The sequence below is a fragment of the Abrus precatorius genome, unplaced genomic scaffold, assembly GCF_003935025.1.
Source record: "Abrus precatorius isolate BTA unplaced genomic scaffold, Abrus_2018 Scaffold9, whole genome shotgun sequence".
NCBI classification, from domain to species: Eukaryota; Viridiplantae; Streptophyta; class Magnoliopsida; order Fabales; family Fabaceae; genus Abrus; species Abrus precatorius.
Window position 1 is genome coordinate 13,359,728 of NW_020874439.1, and position 6,497 is coordinate 13,366,224.

General features: G+C 45.3%; 1 non-coding gene across 1 annotated transcript; it reads left to right on the forward strand.

Annotated features, from left to right (window-relative positions):
* The first annotated feature begins 646 nt into the window (after positions 1-646).
* LOC113851700 lies at positions 647-751 on the forward strand. The gene has a single exon (XR_003502271.1). It is a non-coding gene; the product is annotated as a small nucleolar RNA R71 (small nucleolar RNA).
* Positions 752-6,497: the final 5,746 nt, after the last annotated feature.

Genomic DNA, 6,497 nt, shown 5'->3' on the forward strand with positions numbered 1-6,497 from the left:
TGAGGGATGGTGATGTTGCTGGGCTGAATATGGCTTGCTTTGTCCAGCTTGATGCGGTTGGAGATGGTTGTTAGTTGGTTGGCTAGAGCCTTGATGCTGTGCATTTCCTCCCCACCTTAAGTTAGGATGGTTCCTCCAACTGGGATTATATCTATTGGAAGATAAATCCCAGCTTTGTGGTTGCTGCGGCTGCTGAAAAGGAAATTTATTAGCATAAATATTAGCAGCATAAGCTTGAGGATTACCTTCCGAAGATTCAGTTTCCTGCAATGTGGGGCAACTATCAGTGAAGTGATCCGTAGATGAACAAATCCCACAAAGCATTGCTGGAATGGATGAAGGTGGAGGTGTATATGCAGTAGAATTCTTTTGAATGGATGCCAACTGTTTTACCATAGTAGCCAACTCATCTAGCTTATGCTCCAGCTTGTGTGAATCTGAAGTTTGAATTTCATGGACACTCCGGGACATGATAGAGTTTTGCCTTGTAGCAAACTGTTGAGAGTTAGCTGCCATATTCTCAATAAGAGTTCTAGCAGCTGCGGGAGTCTTGTCAACCAGGGCTCCCCCACTAGCTGCGTCGATCATGCTTCTATCCATTGGGTGTAAGCCCTCATAGAAGTATTGGATTAGGAGTTGGTCACTTATCTGATGATGTGGGCAGCTAGCACAAAGTCTCTTGAAACGCTCCCAATATTCATACAAACTTTCCCTCTCTAGCTACCTAATACCACATATTTCCTTTCTTATTGAGGCAGCCCTTGAAGCAGGGAAAATTTTTTTCAGGAACAATCTCTTGAGGGTGTCCCAACTTGTAATAGAGCCAGGTGGAAGATAATACAACCAGTCTTTAGCCAAATCCATAAGAGAGAATGGAAATGCCTTCAATTTGACATGCTTCACCCAAGGTTGCCCTAAGCTCTAGAAAATATTCTAAATTGAGTAAAGAAGAGAAAAGGTTCAAAAAGTGTAAGAACTCTCTACCCTAATTTGGTAAAAATCTATTTATACTAAAGCTGGCGCCCTCCAAAGTAGTTACTCTCATTCTTTCATAGTAAACACGCGCATCATCAGTTGAGTTTTGCCTCTCTGGAGTGATTACTATGAATATTCATAGTAATCACGCGCAACACTGGGACATTTTGGACTCTCTGGAGTTGTCACTATGAATTTTGATAGTAACTACGCGCAGCACCTTCAATTCTGCATGCTCTGGAGTGACTACTATGAATATTCATAGTAACCACGTGCAGGTTTGGTTGCTTCTGGGCTACTGTAGTTGTCACTTTAAGCTTTGAAAGTGATCACTTTGGTCCCTTTGCTGGAAGTGGCTTGCTGTAGTTGTCACTATCAATATTGAAAGTAGTTACTTTCACCTCAAATTCCTCAAAATCCAATAATTCTTCAAAATAAGCTTGGGGATTCCTGCCATATTATTCAAATGATCAAAATATGTAAAATAAACTATCTAAATTCATGTAAATTAACAAAAAACTAAGAAAGCTATATTATTTAGCCTAATTGGAATATTCATCTTATTTACACTATCTAAGTCTATTCTTTTCTATAAAAAGTAATAAATGATGTATAAAAATGTAGTAAAATGTGGACTCATCAACCACCTTCTCCCCTTCTGACATTTTCTGGCACCTTTGGACCAAATTTCCAGTTTTGGTCTCTTTTGGTCCCCTTTTGCTTACCAGCAAAGGAAGACATGCGAAACTCGTCTCAGGCCACCGAAAGTCCTTGAATATCACTCCTAGGACTCAAAGGAAGGCTTTCTCAGCACCTTCTCCCCTTCTGGAACTTTCTGGCGCCTTTGGACCAAAGTTCCAGTTTTGGTCTCTTTTGTTCCCCTTTTGCTTTCCGGCAAAGGTAGACGTGCAAAACTCGTCTCAGGCCAGTGAAAGTCCTTGAATATCACTCCTAGGACTCAAAGGAAGGCTTTCTCAGCACCTTCTCCCCTTCTTGCACTTTTTGGTGCCTTTGGCCCAAGTTCCAGTTTTGGTGTCTCTTGGTCCCCGTTTGCTTACCGGCAAACGAAGATGTGCGAAACACGTCTCAGGCCACTGAAACTCCTTGAATATCACTCCTAGGACTCAAAGGAAGGCTTTCCCACCACCTTCTCCCCTTCTAGCACTTTCTGGCGCCAGTGGACCCAAGTTCCAGTTTTGCTCTCTTTTGGTCCCCTTTTGCTTAAGGAAGACGTACGAATCTCGTTTAAGGCCACTGAAACCCCTTGAACATCACTCCTAGGACTCAAAGGAAGGCTTTCTCACCGCCTTCTCCCCTTCTGGCACTTTCTGGCGCCTTTGGACCCAAGTTCCGGTTTTGGTCTCTTTTGGTCCCCTTTTGCTTATCGGCAAAGGAAGATGTGCGAAACTCGTCTCAGGTTATTGAAACTCCTTGAATATCACTCCTAGGAGTCAAAGGAAGGTTTTTTCACCACCTTCTCCTCTTCTGCCACTTTCTGGCGCCTTTGGATCCAAGTTCCAGTTGTGGTCTCTTTTGTTCCCCTTTTTCTTACTGGCAAAGAAAGATGTGCGAAACTAGTCTCAGGACACTAAAAGTCCTTGAATATCACTCCTAGGACTCAAGGGAAGGCTTTCTCAGCACCTTCTCCCGTTCTGGCACTTTCTGGCGCCTTTGGACCCAAGTTCCAGTTTTGGTCTCTTTTGGTCCCCTTTTGCTTACCGGCAAAAGAAGACGTGCGAAACTCATCTCAGGCCACTAAAACTCCTTGATTATCACTCCAAGGACTCAAAGGAAGGCTTTCTCACCACCTTCTCCCCTTCTGGCACTTTCTGGCAGCTTTGGAACCAAGTTCAAGCATTGGTATCTTTTGGTCCCTTATTTCTTACCGGCAAATGAAGACGTCCGAAACTCGTCGCAACCCACTGAAACTCCTTGAATATCACTCCAAGGACTCAAAGGAAGGCTTTCTCAGCATCATCTCCCCTTCTGGCACTTACTAGCGCCTTTGGACCAAAGTTCCACTTTTGGGGTCTTTTGGTCCATTTTTGCTTACTGGCAAACAAAGACGTGCGAAACTCGTCTCAAGCCACTGAAACTTTGTGAATATCACTCCAAGGACTCAGAGGAAGGCTTTCTCACCGCCTTCTCCCCTTCAGGCACTATCTAGCTCCTTTGGACCCAAGTTCCTGTTTTGGTCTCTTTTGGTCACTTTTTGCTTACCGGCAAAGGAAGATGTGCGAAACTTATCTCAGCCCACTAAAACTTCTTGAATATCACTCCAAGGACTCAAAGGAGGGCTTTCTCACTGCCTTCTCCCCTTCTGGCACTATCTAGCGCCTTTGGACCCAAGTTCCAGTTTTGGTCCCTTTTCCTTACCGGCAAAGGAAGACGTACGAAGGCCGTCTCAGGCCACTGAAACTCCTTAAATATCACTCAAAGGACTCAAAGGAAGGCTTTCTCACCACCTTCTCCCCTTCTGGCACTTTCTGGCGCTTTTGGAGCCAAGTTCCTGTTTTGGTCTCTTTTGGTCCCCTTTTGCTTACCGGCAAAGGAAGACGTGCAAAACTCGTCTCAGGCCACTGAAACTTCTTGAATATCACTCCTAGGACATAATGGAAGGCTTTCTCACCACCTTCTCCCCTTCTGGTACTCTCTGGCGCCTTTGGACCCAAGTTCCAGTTTCGGTCTCTTTTGGTTCTTTTTTGTTTACCGGTAAAGGAAGACGTGCAAAATTCGTCTCAGGTCACTGAAACTCCTTGAATATCACTCCTAGGACTCAAAAGAACGCTTTCTCAGCACCTTCTCCCCTTCTGAAACTTTCCGGCGCCTTTGGACTCATGTTCCAGTTTTGGTCTCTTTTGGTCCCATTTTGCTTATCGATAAAGGAAGACATGCGAAACTCATCTTAGGCAACTGAAAACTCCCTGAACATCACTCTTAGGACTAAAAGGAAGGCTTTCTAACCACCTTCTCCCCTTCTGGCACTTTTTGGCACCTATGGACCTAAGTAACAGTTTTGGTCTCTTTGGGTTCTTTTTTGCTTACCGGCAAAGGAAGACGTGCGAAATTTGTTTCAGGCCACTGAAACTCCTTGAATATCACTCCAAGGACTCAGAGGAAGGCTTTTTCACCACCTTCTCCCCTTCTGGCACTTTCTGCTGCCTTTGGACGCAAGTTTCAGTTTTGGTCTCTTTTGGTCCCTTTTGGTCTCCTTTTGCTTACCAGCAAAGGGAGACATGCGAAAGTTGTCTCAAGCCACTGAAAACTCCTGGAATATCACTTCTAGGACTAAAAGGAAGGCTTTCTCACCACCTTCTCCCCTTCTGGCACTTTCTGCCGCTTTTGGAGCCAAGTTCCTGTTTTGGTCTCTTTTGGTCCCATTTTGCTTACCGGCAAAGGAAGACGTGCAAAACTCGTCTCAGGCCACTGAAACTTCTTGAATATCACTCCTAGGACATAATGGAATGCTTTCACACCACCTTCTCCCCTTCTGGTACTCTCTGGCACCTTTGGACCCAAGTTCCAGTTTCGGTCTCTTTTGGTTCTTTTTTGCTTACCGGTAAAGGAAGACGTGCAAAATTCGTCTCAGGTCACTGAAAATCCTTGAATATCGCTCCTAGGACTCAAAAGAACGCTTTCTCAGCACCTTCTCCCCTTCTGAAACTTTCCGGCGCCTTTGGACCCATGTTCCAGTTTTGGTCTCTTTTGGTCCCATTTTGCTTATCGATAAAGGAAGACATGCGAAACTCATCTTAGGCAACTGAAAACTCCCTGAACATCATTCTTAGGACTAAAAGGAAGGCTTTCTAACCACCTTCTCCCCTTCTGGCACTTTTTGGCGCCTTTGGACCCAAGTAACAGTTTTGGTCTCTTTGGGTTCTTTTTTGCTTACCGGCAAAGGAAGACGTGCGAAATTTGTTTCAGGCCACTGAAACTCCTTGAATATCACTCCAAGGACTCAGAGGAAGGCTCTCTCACCACCTTCTCCCCTTCTGGCACTTTCTGCCGCCTTTGGACGCAAGTTTCAGTTTTGGTCTCTTTTGGTCCCTTTTGGTCTCCTTTTGCTTACCAGCAAAGGGAGACATGCGAAACTCGTCTCAAGCCACTGAAAACTCCTGGAATATCACTCCTAGGACTAAAAGGAAGGCTTTCTCACCACCTTCTCCCCTTCTAGCACTTTCTTACACCTTTGGACCCAAGTTCTTCTTTTGGTTTCTTTTAGTCCCTTTTTGCTTACCGGCAAAGGAATACGTGCGAAACTCGTCTCAGGCCACTGAAACTCCTTGAATATCACTCCTATGACTCAAAAGAAGGCTTTCTCAGCACCTTCTCCCCTTCTAGTACTTTCCGGCGCCTTTGGACCCATGTTCCAGTTTTGGTCTCTTTTGGTCCCATTTTGCTTACCGGCAAAGGAAGACATGCGATCCTCGTCTCAGGCCACTGAAAACTCCTTGAATATCACTCCAAGGACTCAGAGGAAGGCTTTCTCACCACCTTCTCCCCTTTTGGCACTTTTTGCCACCTTTGGACGCAAGTTTCAGTTTGGTCTCTTTTGGTCCCTTTTGCTCACCGGCAAAGGGAGACATGCGAAACTCGTCTCAGGCCACTGAAAACTCCTTGAATATCACTCCTAGGACTAAAAGGAAGGCTTTCTCACCACCTTCTCCCCTTCTGGTACTTTCTGGCACCTTCGGACCCAAGTTCCTGTTTTGGTTTCTTGTGGTTCTTTTTTACTTATCGGCAAATAAAGACGTGCGAAATTCGCCTTTGGCCACTCAAATTCCTTGAATATCACTCCAAGGACTCAAAAGAAGGCTTTCTCACCACATTCTTCCCTTCTAGTACTTTCTGGAGGCTTTGGACCCAAGTTCCAGTTCTGGTCTCTTTTGGTTCTTTTTTGCTTACCAGCAAAGGTAGACGTGCAAAACTCATCTCAGGCCACTGAAACTCCTTGAATTTCACTCGAAGGACTCAAAAGAAGGCTTTCTCACCACCTTCTCCACTTTTGGTACTCTCTGGCGCCTTTGGCCCCAATTTCCAGTTTTGGTCTCTTTTGGTCCCCTTTTACTTACTGGCAAAGGAAGACGTGCGAAACTTGTCTCAGGCCACTGAAACTCCTTGAATATCACTCCAAGGGCTCAAAGGAAGGCTTTCGCACCACGTTCTCCCTTTCTGGCACTTTCTAGCGCCTTTTGACACCAATTCCTGTTTTGGTCCCCTTTTGCTTACAAGCGAAGTAAGACGTGCGAAACTCGTCTGAGGCCACTGATACTCCTTGAATATCACTCCTAGGACTCAAAGGAAGGCTTTCTCAGCACCTTCTTCCTTTCTGGTACTTTCTGGCGCCTTTGGACCCATGTTCCAGATTTGGCCTCTTTTGGTCCCATTTTGCTTACCGGCAAAGGAAGACGTACGAAACTCATCTCAGGGCACTAAAACTCCCTGAATATCACTCCTAGGACTAAAAGGAAGGCTTTCTCACCACCTTCTCCCCTTCTAGTACTTTCCGGCGCCGTTGGACC